Source organism: Corvus kubaryi, unplaced genomic scaffold (genome assembly GCF_017639235.1).
Source record: "Corvus kubaryi isolate FWS band 111438036 unplaced genomic scaffold, C.kubaryi_AGA036_p1.0 37392, whole genome shotgun sequence".
NCBI lineage: Eukaryota > Metazoa > Chordata > Aves > Passeriformes > Corvidae > Corvus > Corvus kubaryi.
Window position 1 is genome coordinate 10,155,416 of NW_024581131.1, and position 15,889 is coordinate 10,171,304.

The 15,889-nt window shown below is 39.0% G+C and overlaps 1 protein-coding gene across 14 annotated transcripts in view; it reads right to left on the reverse strand.

The window, feature by feature from the left end:
• Positions 1 to 15,889, reverse strand: part of LRRC4C (leucine rich repeat containing 4C) — a 497,660-nt gene that overhangs the window by 85,301 nt on the left and 396,470 nt on the right. For 3 of the 14 annotated variants that reach the window (XM_042038294.1, XM_042038296.1, XM_042038283.1), the window contains exon 1: positions 7,060 to 8,940. The exons of the other annotated variants lie outside the window; for them this stretch is intronic. The gene's annotated coding sequence lies outside the window, so the exon portion shown is untranslated. Of the gene's footprint in view, positions 1 to 7,059; positions 8,941 to 15,889 lie in introns of those variants that run through there. 14 annotated transcript variants of the gene reach the window in all.

Sequence of the window (15,889 nt, forward strand, 5' to 3'; positions counted from 1 at the left end):
CAGTAGTCTTTAACAGATACCTCCAGGCCTTTACTTAATGTATGTAACTCAATCTTCAGGGCCAGACTACTCAGGAAAATGTACATTACAGAAAGAGGGGCATCAACATGAGCATTCACAGAAGGTGAGGCTTTCTGACCTCCTTCTGGTTCAAAGGACAAATCCATTATGGTTTTAATTCCCTGCACCATATACAGTCAAAATTCACACGGGTGTTAAATGCAATAAAACTCTTATTGAAGTAGTAGGCTGTGCACTGCATATGAGCAACCTGAAAGGTTAATGGGGTCACCATCCTTCCCCTCTAGTAGCTGTGTCATCAACAACCTTAGCAAAAATGAACCTCAGTTCTTTAAAGGATGTTACAAACGTAAAAGCTTTCCTCCGGAAAAATAATGTATAACCACTTGTAGAAGAATCTGCCTGGCCAATAAGGGCTCACAAACTGAGTAGGGACAAAGAAAATCCTTGTAAAACCAAACAGCTAAGTGAAGAACCCTTAACACAGCATATATGCCCTTTGGCAAAGAAGCTCATGGAATTCAATATATTTTTGCACGCTTCATTTGAAACTTGCATGCATTGAGGGAGGAAAAAGTATGATTCCTTAACCTTCTTCTTTCTGTCCATGTAAAGACTCTTCTAGATTTTAAAAGGAAAATGAGCATTTTTGTTAAACTGATTATAACGTGTCACAATATTCAGTTATTGACTTAAATAGTCAATACACAGATTACACCATCCTAAGCACCAAGAACTCAGACCTAAAATATGTAATTTTAAAAACAGCTGGTTTTGTTAACATAAGGTGAGGTATTGCTGTGGCAGTGAGATTAATTCATCAATTATTACATTACACGCTGATAAAAAAAATGCACTAACACCTGGAATGTCAGCAGGGGTGGCAAAGGAACATGGAACCTTTGGAAATTTGGAAGTTTGCAGCATATTAATTCAAAATGGTATTCAGATCATCTTTTTATATCTGTAAATATAAATACTTATTCTGTTATTTATCTCTGGAAATAAAGAAAAAACAGAACAAAACCCTACAGAGCAAGATCAGTCCTGCTGAAGTAATTACTAAATACCCAATTGAGATCACTTGGAGCAAAACTGGGTTTATCTTCTCACAATAACAGAAGAAAAAGGAATGTAAAATAAATTAAACTGGTTGCATGGAAGAGCTGCTACAGAATCAGCTCATAACATTACAATGCTGAATTAAGACCAAAAAATGAGCATTAGTGAATAAGAAACCTCAATCCTTTTCATTAATTCCTGCAAGACAGAAGTCTCACTTATACCAGTTCATGGAGAGATTGTCATCCTCTTGTCTTATATGAATAGTCCACTAATAGCTGCTTTTGGAGATTAACAAGAAAGTAAAATGTTAGTATATAGGTGATGAAGATCCAATATGATGAAACTTTTATCCTCTACTCCCTGCCATAAGTTCCAATAGAAACAACCAGAATCTGGTGAACTTCAGTAATTTGATGAGTGGGCACAGCACATGAGAAGTGAGGTGAGTGCCCCCCATCCTGGTCACAGATGGCCACCTTTTTCCCATTGCAAAGATTCTGGGGTAAATTCAAAGTACATGAACAGAGTTAGTGTGCTTAAGGTCTTAAGATAGTCTTTATCTAAAGACCATGGCTAAGGTGCAATGATAAGCAGTGTGAGGAAACCTGCACTGTTATGACTCATGCTGCTACCCCACATCGATAACCCGGCTCTTTATGTGCTTGGCTTTATTTCCCACATAACATGGCAAGTGGGGGAAGAGATTATTGCCATGAAAGTGAAGAAGGGCTTGTAAGCAAAATCAAAATGTGCTGCAGATCTGAAGACCACTAATACTTTCTGAAACTTACTACCACTGTTTTTCAGCATCAGGTCAGATCCTTTGGGCAATCATTCTTATATATGTATGGTGAAGTAAAAGCACCAACTCCTGGGCCTTCTAGAAGTAAGGTCATACAATACTGTCTATACAAATATGAAAGGAAATCACATCCATGTTTCTGAGAATTATTTTAATGCACAGGACTGTCTGAATCCCATAATCCCGTAGCTGTCAAATAACTGATTCCTTAAACACAAAGAGCATTAATGAATGCTCTGAATTGCTTCTGGTTTGCAGAGAAAATATCATTTATTTAACTTATTTTGCTGTGATACTTCTGAGTAAGCTTTACCTAGTTGCAAGTGAAATAATTGTTGATGGAATCTTTTGCTTTGTTTTGGGGTTGGTTCATTTCCTTTTTAATTCTTCTGGTTCCTGGTTATATTGCTCCCCCACAGTCCTGACATAACAAGTACAAGCTTGGCAGCAAATCTACAGTAGATTTTATTCAGTGATCTGATGCTGCCTCTCTCCCTTTCACAAGCAGCAAAGGTAAATCTTGTCTTAGCACTGTGGAAAGAGAATTTCAAGAATTACAGTGGTGTTAGTATTTAAATTTACACAAGCTATGGTATATACCTGAAATGCATTTTAATATGCCCAAGGAATAGATTCAGTCCTGGAAAATTCATTGTTGTTTCTAATTGTCAGCGACTGCTACACTTTGCTTGCCTGCAGCTATCCAATTAACATATCACCACTACAGAAAGTATTGTAATATGCTCAATGTCCTAACAACAAGTCTCACACTGCACTTCTATCCAACAATTTCCTCCTAATTTGGTTTCTAACATATTAGAAAATATCAGTGAAGAGCATACAGACCAATATGCCATCAGATAATGCAGCCTGCAAACACCTTTTCCTATTGCTGTGCAAAGTTCTGCTGTGGAGGTATTCCTGGTAGTTTAAAATATTGAGAGAGATAGAGAGAGAGGGAGAGAAGGAAAGCTCAACTCCAGAAGTGGAAAACATGTAACCTGTGCCCTGAGATATCGCTATGGCAACATTTAAACAATGAACAGAAAGCCCTGCAGGATTCTGCTCTCGCTTCCTTGGATACCAAATGTAAATCCTGATCCGCTTTTATTGTGTGCATGCACAAGCGTCTGATTTTTGCCTTTTCCGCTAACAGATAGCGAAGTATCCAGACCCCCTACCAGGAACTGCACATTAATTCACTTCCATGCATTGCAGCTTGTGAATATGCAACTAAAACACACCACTGGCATAATCATCTCTCCCCTCTTGTGTCCCCATTTCTACCCTCTAGGAGAAAAAAATGACCACGATAGTACAGCTAAATAACAGGTACCCTTTTTTTTCTGAATGGAATCATTAAATAAACCACTCTAAGGAGTCACAAGTCAATCCCCAATGTCTTCTGCCATGAGAGGAAGTAGAGCCAGGATCCTTTCCAAGGGCAGCTCCTTGTCCGAGCTGCTAGATTCAAGCATGCTGCAAGGCTGCCTTCCAGATCAGCATGGATGCTGCTGTTCCTAAATCCTTCTCATCTGGGTTGTCCTGTGGGGGCTGAAGGAGGATTGCTTTTCATTATGATTTTCACAGAGCAGCTGGCAATGCTGAAAAGCCCCTGAGAATAGTAACCCGAAATCCAGTCAGCTTGACTACTCTAGAAAATACTTGGTAGGTGCCAATTGCATATCTTCAAAGTAATTTTCATCCCAGACTGAAAACAGTAATTCCAGCACCCTTCCCTCTCCCCTTGTTCCCTCACTAGCCATCAGAAACAAAGGCACATCTCCAAGCCAACACGAAGCCACTGTGGCAAGAAACCGAGATGGAGGCTCTCTCTCTCTCGCAGTGCTGCTGTGCACAGTGCACTCCTTCAGGGAATATACTGCAACTTGGATAGCCTGGCTTGGGAATTTTCACCAGCACCAAGCTCTCTTAAAATGTGCTAAAATCCTGTCCTGAGCCCCATCCAAAATATTCCTGCCTCATATTGCACCAGCAAGAATCTTCATGCCAAATGTGAGACAGCTTTTTAGGTCACAGGCAAATAATTTTAAAGCCTACGTATAGGAAGCCATAGCAACACCTCTGGAATCCCTTTGTTTTTCTCCAGTCCCACACAATTGCTTGTACTGGCCCACATCTACAGCATGTTTTCTTGGGTCTCACCTAATCTAAAAGCCTGTTTTTCACTTGTAAGAGGTATCAGGGTGGGAGATATAGTGACACAGTTGACTCCGGCAAACTGAACCTGCTTCAACTCTAGATCAATACAAATCATTCCTGACATGAGAAAAGACACAGATCAGCCACCCCTTTGCATTAATAACTTACACTTTGACTGAAGTTCGAGGTATGTGATCTCTGACCTTCTGGAAAACAATTAGAACAAACAGAGCAGGACCTTCCAATACAGCTTTATCTTTCCTCCTGTACAAGCATTTAAGGCTTAAATATACACATAATGGTTCCTTGTACAGTTCCAAAATCCCAGCTGCCTGGGGTCACTACCAAAAATATCCATGGCTTGAAGAGGAGACAACCCTCAGGACCAGCATATGCTACTGAATGACACACCTGTGCTCAGACACTTGCAAGGGAAGTAGCAGAGACAACCAGCTCCAGCCTCTGGTTGAGCAGATATATTGCTTCTCGCTTAGCTGGATGCTTGGATGAACGGTTTTAGCTATGTATTTTATGCCCTTTGGGCTCTGGATCAGCCTCAGCACAAATGCTGAGAAATGCTATACTCATTCCCACTTTGATATTGAATGAGTTAAACTCTGGGCTGTTCCATGTGTCTTTTGGCTACTGTATTAAGTGAATGATTCACTGAAGTGTGAAACTGTTGCCTCTTTGGAAGCAGACACACATCCCTAGCTTTTTAATGTTGACAAGGTTTGCCTATTTCAGCCCAAACTGGTGACTAAATTTTCCCAGTGCTTCCTTATCACATCAAGAAAATACTCCTGCTAGTTATTGTACAAAATGAATGGGGAACTTATGACAGCTTTCTATTGTCAAAAACTGGAGTTGCTCTATCAAATTTTCTGTTTATGTGTTCACTTGACAGCAATCCAGGGAAAAGCTTGGAGATGCCTTTTCCTTAGCCAGCTTCTTTTTCCTTCAGTAATTACTGAGCAGCAGCTTAACATAAATTTAGCTTTTTTGTTACTGCAACTGCTGATGTAAGTGTAGCCCACAATAGGGCACAGACTTATCATGATACATGAAGGAATAAACAAGAGAGAGTTTTGCACTTATTTTCAGATGCTGACAAACTTATTACCCATTTAATGTCCCAGCAGGAAACATGGGCCCAGAGAAAAAAAAGGAGGCTAAAGTACTTCATACTAAAACGATTTAGCTATACTGAGAAGGATGAGAGTAATTGGAGCTGGAAGGAACAATTTTTGCTGTGCCTGCTTCCTTCTTTTTCTGAACACAACTACACAAAGGGTCGGATTAGTTCGCGTGGCCAAACAAAAACTCCAAGAGATTTCCTTAGGAGCAGAATTGAACCCTAAATCTTAATCCTTTTCAAGTAGCCAATGTTTAAGAGGCATGACCTCCAAACAGAAGCACATGGGACACATTTGAGAGGGAAAAGTTCTCCTTTCCATTATGCCAAAATATTCAGGACATTTACATGAAGTAACAGTAGTGATGTAAGTGAATGGAGAAGGGGGGGAAAAAGGACGAGGCTAATACTAATTTGTGTATTTATCCAGGGAAGTTACAGTTCTGTTTTGTGTTGTTTCATGCAGGCAGCTTGTGAAGTGAGAAATGCTGCTAGAAAATAAAAGAGCTAAAATCTGGATCTATCAACACTTCTTTCCCTCCTGACTGCTTTCCCCTTCTCCAGAGTATTGCTGCTAGAGAAAAGTAAACTGAGTGGCAAAGGTAGTTCTGCACCTTGCCTGCCAAAAAAAAGAAATACCCATTCCTATTCAATGGCTCATTGAATTAGTTGTTTCTCCCTCTCATTCTGCACCAGTTTTGGCCTAACACCTTCAGCTGGAGCCTTAACATGTGAAGGCCAAGGTTGAAGAGGGTAGAGGTGAGGGAGGACAGAAGGGGAAGAAAAAGAAAGAAAACTCCCAACCCACGAGCTATGCAGTTATGCCAGGAGAGGGGACGGAAGTAGCACTCTTCCCCACAGGAAAACATGGACCTCTATTTTAAACATCATGTTATCCTCCCTTTATTCCACACTCCCACACGACATGTCTTCAGGAAGGGAGAGATATTTACTGGTCTGTCACACATCATTGCTAATTTGTGAACCCCACCATCTACAAGCCACTTTTTAATTATTTTCATTTATCAGCATAATAATAAAAAAAAATCTCTTAACACCTCAGTATCCTCTCACTGCTTGTCAATCAAAGTAAATCTCTTTCAGCTGCCACGAAAGTCTGAGGGGACTCTGGAGGATTCACCACAAAATCACAAAGAATTTCCGAGGAGACCTGGAGGGCATGGGTGGCTAGTACAGCAGTTTCCTAAACTCCCCTTCAACAGAAGAATGTCCTCTCACTGCCTGTCACTGTCCTTTCTTAGCAAAGGAGAGTAAACATGCCATTTCTCTCAGAGCTGCATCTTTAAAATCCATTAAAAGCCCCTGCCCCAAACCCCCCCACTCCCGCCAAAAGCCACCCTTCACCTCCCTGCTTGATTATAAAATGTTCCTGATAATACACCATATTGATCTGCAGTGTCAGACTGGATACCAGCATTCCAATTAGAGCCTTGAACTATTTTAAACACTTACTAAATAAATAAACCTCCTCTGTGCATCTAATTCTATGCAACTTGCATCCGTTTGTAGAGACTGGGCAATCAGGCAGCACCCCCCACTCACTGCAAAGGCTTTCTCAAAAGATTTCTTTGCTAGTGAACATTTACAAACGCTATAGAGACACACAGGCAGGTGTCTGCAACATCCTACCAAGGCTCGAGTTTTAGAAATTTGAGCTACTGTGAGAATTCAGTTCTATCCTCATTCCTTCCCTTCTCTCTTCCCAACCACCCCCCTCCAGCCATTATCAAAATATAGTCAGGTTCTTTATTCAGGTGGGGGGAAAGACTGAGAAAAGAGGAATAAGGATGAAAGAGAGGCAATGGGGCACATTTCCTTTTCCAAAAAATAATAAAATGGAAAGTGTACTCACTGTATCCTCAAAGACTATCCAGCTGGAAATCCGAGTGATTATGAAAAACCAGGGTGGGGGAGGGGTTAGAAAACTATTTCATTTCAGCAACCAAACCAAAATTAAAAACAAGAAAGGAAATAAAAAAAAGGATATCCAACTGCAATTTCCCAGCAATTTCAGTCCATACAGGTGCCAATCCAACCCAACACTGCTGAACTCTCCCCTTCTGGCAATTTTGTTTTCTTCTTCTCTGTCCTTTATTTTCTCTGTGGCTTTCAACTTTTCTGCTTAAAATTTCTGTAGTGGTAATGTTGATGGTTGCCTTCACTGAAGGATAGTGGTTTAAAATAACAGGAGAAAAACAAAAATCCTTGCAGAGGATGAATGGTCCTTTTCCTTTCTGAAACTTTTCATTCCACTGTGGATCGTTTGCCTAGTTTCCTTTTTCTGAGGTTTTCTGCCTCTCTGGCTCCACTGCTCCCCATTGCTCTCTATTTGTTTTTTCTCTGGAGAGCAGAAATAACTGTATTTCCTTTTAAGCAATCCTCCATCTGTATTCTTTTAATGTAATTTTGTTGTGACACTTAAGATCCAGGTCTTGCCAGGCAATTTTCTTTTTCCCCCTTCTTTGCTGCACTATCAATTATCCAATCCATGTGTCTCCACATTAGAATGGGGAATCCCATTCTTCTTTTTCTCTATTCCCCCACACTCCTTTAGAAAAGAATCTCCTTTAGCATTTAATTTTTTCTTCCTGTCTGTCAAAACAATAAACTTTTAGTCCTTCTCCCCCCTCTCGAAAGATCTGATTAGATTTCCAATCACAACCCAGTGCGCAATTGGATTTTTGATTTCGGCAAGAAGCCAGCAATCCACAGCATCAGCACCCTCTCCTTGTTTCAAACTCCACGTTATATCCTTTTGCCTTCCCTCCAACTCCTCTGCAATTTCATAATTTCACATTAAATGAAATGAAGGAGGGAGGGAGTAGAGAAAAATTCAAGGTTCCCACCAGCTGTCAAGAATAAATCCATCACCTCATTATTTTTTAAACACTTGGGATGGGTATTTTTAACGCCCACTCTCGCCTTTGCCCCCCCCACGTCTCAAAATCCTTCAGACATTAAAACTCCCCCGATGGGGCACAAAGAAACCCGGGACGATGTGATTTGTCCTCTTAGCTGTAAATTTCAGAAGCACCCTTTGCTTTTCATTTTAGCTTCCTCTCCATCTTTTGTCCAGCAGCTATACGAATCCAGAAGCACCGAGACCAATAAACTTCTATTTCTTCTTTGAGGAGAGAGAGGGAAAGAGAGACAGGAAGAAGGATAAAAGCTCTCCCGTCTCTGCCTCCCTTTTCCTCTCTTTCTGTGTTTCAATGCAGGTCTGATCTCATTTCCAAGCTGAGCCTGGTGTATTTCAGATGTACAAGTTGGATTTCCCTTCTGCACAGCAGTGAGTTAGTCTCCCATCTTCTTCCACATGCCAGTTATCTTCCCCCTTTTCTTCCTTCCTTCCTGCCTCCCTCCCTTCCAAGATGACACAGTCCCAGGAGCGCAGCCGCTTCTTTCAGCTTTTAGTTTCATCCCTGACATGCATAGCCCTTTGCACAGCCGAGACGCTTCCTTCCTCCTACGAGCTTCAGCTTGAATTCTCCCTGTGTGTGCATGTAGGGACGCATGTATGTGTATATCCAGCTCCTGACAGCTGCTGTTGTTGCTGGGAGTAGCTCCGCTTTTCAGTCGCTCTGGCTTTCTGTTACTCCCCACCTTTCAGTGGCACCCTAGGATTTGCAATTGTCCCAGGGCCGGTCTCTCTGGCTACACACCTCCTTCTCCCTTTCCGTTCTCTCCCCTCTTCCTCTGTTGTGATTGTTTTGGTGGGGTTTTTTTTTTTTCTTTTCTTCCCCCCCCCCCCCTCCCCTGTTCTTCTTTCCCCCCCTCCCCCTTTTCTCTGCTTGTGATCAGTAAAATACAATTACCCAATTACCTCCCATCATCTTAGCACTGATTGGTCAATTGCATTAACACTTGATGTCAGGGAAAGGGACCGGGAGCTGCTCCGACGTGGCATTGCTGCCACCTGCTTGACAGACTGGGAACAAACTCTGGGTAACCTTAAGAAATCTCCAAGTCAGAAAGCAGTAATTGAAAAACAAGGGATCATCTAAAGGAAAGGAATGTCAAAACTCATTTTCTTAAAAGCCTGCCTGATTCTGACAGTTCAACCAGTATTCGTAGGTTCCAGTCTAGCCGCTGAGGCAGAGTAAATGACAGCAAAATGAAATGAGGTATAAAGTTGTCTTTGCAAAAGGAGTACAGAGCAACCAGTATTCCCAGGTACCAGCTCGGGCCACAGATGCAAAGGCACGATAGTAATATGAAATAAGGTATAAAGTTACCTTTTTAAAAACTTTAATAGTGAAAATAATTTGCTTTGAAAGACAATCTGTTTTCCTATTATAGAAATCAATGCTTGTTTGAAACTTGTATGCATATACAAACTACCTAAAACTCCATTTTGGCAGTTGTTCAAGGGCAAAAGCCCTTTGAATGGCTTCAAGGTTTCAGTGAGTTTAAGTTCTGCCTTCAGTGAGCTGTGACAGCCACGCAACAGTGCAGTATCTAGGCTCACCTATCAAATCTGCCACAGTTTGATTAGAATGACTTCTGACACACATTCTGGAGTTTTCTGAACTGGCTCCCTAATTTGGGTTACTGAAGTACTCACATGGATGTTATGCTCTTACCTGCCTACCCAGGTATGTTAGATGTAGTTATCTATGTTACCTAAAATGCTCAGAACTGGGCTTGTGGTGTGTTTCTCTCGAGGATCTAAGTTCAATGTAAATTTTACAGAATATTTTACTTGTATAAGGTCAGATACTCTACTCGCTTCATGGAAACAGAATACGGATGATGTATGTGCTGGCATTTATCTCTCTCAAAATCAGAAAGATATTATTTATAGATCTAACTCCTCCACACAACCCCCAAAAAAGAATTAGTCAGGTGCTTTAATGGTAATTATAGCAAACTTCAAATATTAAGCAGTAACTGAGTTATTCCATGCACATAATAATATACCTAGCTCTTTGCTCAGTTCTCTCTCAAATAGTCAAGACATGTTTGGCATCCTTACTCAGGCTTCAGCTTTCATGTGAAATTGACATACTTGAAAATAAAATAAACTAAGTTGTATGTCATATTAGAAGTTTTTCCAGAATTATAAAATCCATACGCTAGCTGATTGAGTTAAGTAACACTTACTGAATAATTAACATTGACTTTCAGATTTATTCTACTGACTCAACAGGCTTTCTGGTGAGAAAGTTCTACTAGATTTAAGTTAAGCAACTGAAACCAGGCCCATTTAGCATCTGATCTTACTATGCCTGAAATCAATGTCAAACAAAAATTACCTGGAATGGGTGAAGGGCTGAGTGTGTAGAAATAATAAATAACCCAAACCTAGAGGTCTTTCAAAAATGCTAAAAAAGTCTCTGGGGTTTTTTGGGGAAGGTTATAAATGTGGTAGGAGATGAAGTTGCTGACAAGTAACAATCTTTTTCTCAGTTGGTGAGCTTATTTTGTTCCTGTCTGATTCACTGATGCTGCTGGTATATTTGGGGTCTACAAACATCTTATAAGAGCCTTTTTTTTTTTTACTACACAAAATCCAAAAAACTACAAGGTTGTTCCTATTCCCAGAAGGATAAAAACATCACAGTCTAATATGTTTTCTCCACTGTCTTTTTAAAAAGTTCCTGAACAATTTCCTGCTACTATTAAAGAACCAGTGAGGGAAAGTGAAGGCTTCTATAACTGAATTAAACACATCTGTAAGCATCAGGTACAGAAGATACACAACTTTTGGGCATCCAATCAGAATCTAAGACACAAACATCTGCTACAGCTACAGAACCTCTGTTGATACAAAGTCATACTTATGATCGAAATGTGCACATTTTCAAATGACATCAAAATACCCATTTCTAACAGATACAAATAGATTACATATCTCTCTATATACAAAGATAGTATATTTGCTGGCATAGATGTGACTGAACAAAAAAATGCATCAAAACTGCAATACTCTCTACGTTGTGATATGATGTCTCAAAGTTTGTTATCTTTAATACATCAATTAGGCTTTATCACCTAATAAACATAGAAGATAGTGTGATTAGCTTCTTAGAACATAACTTTGAAGCAATCTAGTTTGCAATATTTATAAGATGACGTTCCACGCTGCATGAAAAAGTAAATATCCTTACAATAAACAAAATTAAAAAATATAATTGCATTATCTGTTCTACAAGCATATATGTCACATATGCCATTTAAAACCTATTTAAACCTATTTAAAACAAATATTTTGGTACCATCACAATTACTCAAATTAATCCAATGTTAAAAGGCTATCATTAGTTCTGGAGAGAATAGTTATGTTTTTCCTGCAGCACATTATATCTTGTTGCCTTCGAACACTATTGGTTTATATTGCCTTTGATCTTGCCCAATCCTGAGTATGGGAGGATAACAAAACTCAAATGTATGTACTGGCAAATCTTCACATAATAAACACGAACAACAGATTGTTATAAAACACCTTTTCCTTTCTGACGGACAAGGCAAGTTATAGAACTGTAGTTCTATGCATGACTAACACTGGAAGAGAGCACTGGAAAAGACCAAATGTTCACAGTGCTCAGTCACTTGGTAGAAGAGAAACATGGCTAAAGCCTAAGAGAAGAGGATTCTGACCCCAAATGAAGGAGAAGTATTATAATTGAATAAACATAACCAAATTTTGAGAAGAAAACAGTGAAACCAGACCACTTTACAGACAAAGTGAAAAGCAATGGCAACATTTTCCTAAGTTAGTTGACAGCCCCACCTTCCTTTTAAATAAACATGAAGAAATCATAAAGGAAACTGTGGAACATAATATTCTTTCTATTTTATTTATCTTTGCTGACAGGAATCTGTTTGCATATGGAGAGAGTACTTGAATTCTCTTACAGCTTAGTACTTCCAAAAGGAAATAAAAATTGCTGACAAACATACTTTTGACTGCACAGATCTAGGATCAAGCTCACTAATCAATTTATGACTTCAATGGAAATCCTAAAAATCTCAGATTATATAAAATATATCATACATAATCTCACAGGAAGACTGTGAATTTTCTATTGTAATTGGAGCCCACGATACATAATTTCCTGTTTATGTGATTTCACTGATTATTGTTCAATTCTTTAAATAGAACAAGCACTAAAATCACATTCATGACTGTCAGAATTAACAGCTGATGGATACTGCCTCATTTATTAATTTTCATGGGGCGGGGGGGCAGTTCTAGTGAGAAATTTTGTTTTGCAGGTAATTTCTACTGCATCATAGCAGCTTGGAAGAAATAAGAGAAAATATATCCTCCTTCCAGGAAAATCTGGGTAAAACCACAGCACATGATTTTGGCACATGGATGTAAACATGACTGTTCAATAAACTCATCTCTTCATAATATTATAACACCAATTGTTTCTGGTAAAGATGGAGCTGAATGGTGGGCTTTGTTGTTTGTATTTGAAGGGAACCATGTTCTCAAAACTTCTGTATGTTTATTGCATGTTCCTTGTGCAGCTGGGTTAATAGGACAAATTTAGAATTGTTGTACATTTGTGCAAATTTTCATCTTCCATGCTAACCATCCATCAGTGAAAAAAGCTTGCTGTTTAGAGAGGCTTTCTAGAATTTCTCCTTATGGAACTGAGTTGTAGATACAAAAATGCTGCTGGCAAGGATTTTCTTGCTATTTTCTAAGTCTTTGAGAGACTTTTCTCTCTCACAGAAGAGGTGGCAGAGTTATGTAAACAACCAAGCCACCTGCAACCTTGAAAAGTCTTGTTTATGGTATAGTAGAAAAATATTTTGACAATGGATGTTTTAGGATTTTAGCCAATCACCCCCAAAGGGTGGCTGATCTTTGGTCCAATTAGACTATGAAGAGAAAGTCTATAAAAGAGTTTGTAAAATAATTAAATAAATCAATCTTGCTGCACAATTTCTTCCTGCTGTATCTTCTCTCCTCCTCCTCCCTACAGCTCTGGGACATGGTAATATACCCTAGGGCCCAGGCCTGCGGTAATACTGAGTCACATATTGTCAAAGTAAGGCAGAAGCAAAACAAATTCCCCAGGCTGATCATACAACATGCCCTTGCTGCAAAGAGACCTAATGGTATCCTGGGCTGCACCAGGCAAAGCATTGCCAACAGGTTGAGAGAGGTGATCCCTCTGCTCAGCCCCAGAGAGATTATACCTGCAGTCCTGTGTCCAGTTTTGGGCTGCTGAGTACAGGAGAGAGGTGGACAGACTGGAGAGAATCCAACAAAGCAGCATGAACAGATCAGAGCATCTTTCCAATGGGGAAAGGCTGAAAGAACTGAGGCTGCTTAGCCTGGAGGAGGCTTGGAGGAATCTTATTAATGTCTACATGTACATGGAGGGAGGGTGCAAAGAGGAAGGAGCTGGTGGTGCCCAGCTGCAGAACCAGAGGCAGTGGGCACACACTGAAACACCACAGGTTCCCTCTGAATATCATGAAATGATTTTTTATTATGACAGTAAGAGCACTGGCACAGGTTTCCCAGGGATGTTGTGGAGTCTTCCCCCCTTGGAGACATTCAGAAGCCATCCAGACATGGTCCTATGCAATTTGCTCTAAGTGAACCTGCTTGAGCAGTGGGGTTGAACTAGGGGACCTTAGAAGGTCCCTTCCACCCTCAGGTGTTCTATGATTCTGCAATTCAACAGTCCGTAGAAGTATTTACATAAAAGGAAAATAGGAAACCTCATACTTAACTGGTAAAAATATTTTTTCTAAAGTGCTCTTAGTTTCTCTTATTCACTGTGGGCTTAGGAGAATTATGTGCTTAGCATTCAACGCAGCAATAGCAGACAGTCTTTCTTTTCTAAAATGAATGATGTTTTGAGGAAAAGAAAAATGAGGAAAAAAAACTACTAACAGAAAAGGCTAAACTTTTCCTAATTTTTCTTTTGGAATTGTTTTGCAATATATATATATATATATATATATATGTATGCCCTAGTCAGAATTGTAACACAATATTTTTACTTTTATATATATTTTAATATACAAAAATAGCTAATGTTAGAACTTCTATGAAATTATGCCCCTACCAAGAGCTTACTCTTTAGGGTTGATAATAACTTTTAAGTTTATTGCAGCATGACTTTAGGGTACCTAGCATTTAATAGAGTTAGGGTAGTAATCCTTTTACACATGTTTACAAAAGTAATCACATAATAAAATAACAGCAAAAGTTTCCTTTGTACTCAGAATTTTGGTTCCACTGAGGCCAATGACAAAATTTCTGCTGGTTTAAATAATACCACAATTTTGCAGAGCATCTTTTTCCATGTGACTTCAAACTTTGACTTCGATTCCAAAGTCTGTCTTAGACTTCGACATCTTGAAAACCATCATTAATGTTTACTCTAAGTTTTTTTTTTTTGCTGTAGTTATTTCCAAAATATGGAAGGACAAATATTTTGAGTCCCAAAGCTCCTCACTACATGCACGCACCCAAATGTGTTTGTTCAAAAACAGTTAACTTATGTTCATTTTTTTAGAAATAGATTGTGGACATGTTCCGTGAAATCAGAGCACGTTGCATCTCTACTCTAATAGTAGCCATGTGGCCCTTCAGTACAATTTTTTCACATTCCATTCCAAGTTTTTCTTAAACTAATTTCTCCAGATAAGGAAGAATTGCATGAGCAATGCCCTATCCTATGACAAAATTTATTATTATTATTATTATTATTATTATTATTATTAAAGAATAAGGAGAAGCAGCAGCAGCAGAAGTATGGCTTTGTATTTTTCTCTTCCAATTTCCAGTTTTTGGAAATGGGCATATTTTTCAACTCCTTAAAAAATGTGAGTGCCTTTGACTGAAATGAACTACTGTATTCAACATTAAAAAATCTGAATCACAAAATGGCTTAGAACAAAATTTCAAGTGTTTTCACTCTACAACCTGACAATAGTATGCAAATCCTGTCATTTTCCTATGCCACTAATTTCAGGCTTAGAATTCAGATCTAGATGAATTCTCTCCTTTCCAGGACTGAGCGCCATTGACATTAAGCTGTTGTGAATTCACTCCATAGGGAGGAATAACTCCTTTGATTTCAATGGAGCATCTCCAGATTAATGCAGGTGTAAATGAGAATAGAGCACAGCCCTTCATTTTATATTCATACCCCATTTAATATGTGTTTGGTTTTGTAAATCACAGAATTACAAATTCATTGGGGTTGGAAAATGTTAGTAGAGTGAAAAAGAAGGACTGTTTCTCTTAAACTGAATTTTTAAGAACGTAAAAGTTAAGAATACAGACAACTAGACTTGGGCAGGAATGATGCATGAATTTGAAAATAATATCTTTATTGTGTGACAGCCTTTTTTCCCTCAATGAATATTAAATAGCAAAAATATGATACTTTGACACAGAGATGAATCTATCAGACATCCTAATTTCTTCTCCTGTTGAGTTATTGTGACTGGAAAATACAATTTCCACACATTGAGAATTAAATCTTAACCACATATGCTTCAAAACATTAATGAGAGACAACCTAACAGCCATATTTTCCTACCTCATCCTCATGTTTAGCATACATTTAAAGTGAAATTCTGATACAAGGAAAAGATTTAAAATTTAACTTCTGATCCAAAGAAAAAGTAACATTCAAGACTTCTAAATTTTCATCACAAAAAACATAATGATTTGCTTTAACCATGCAAAGAAAGTTACA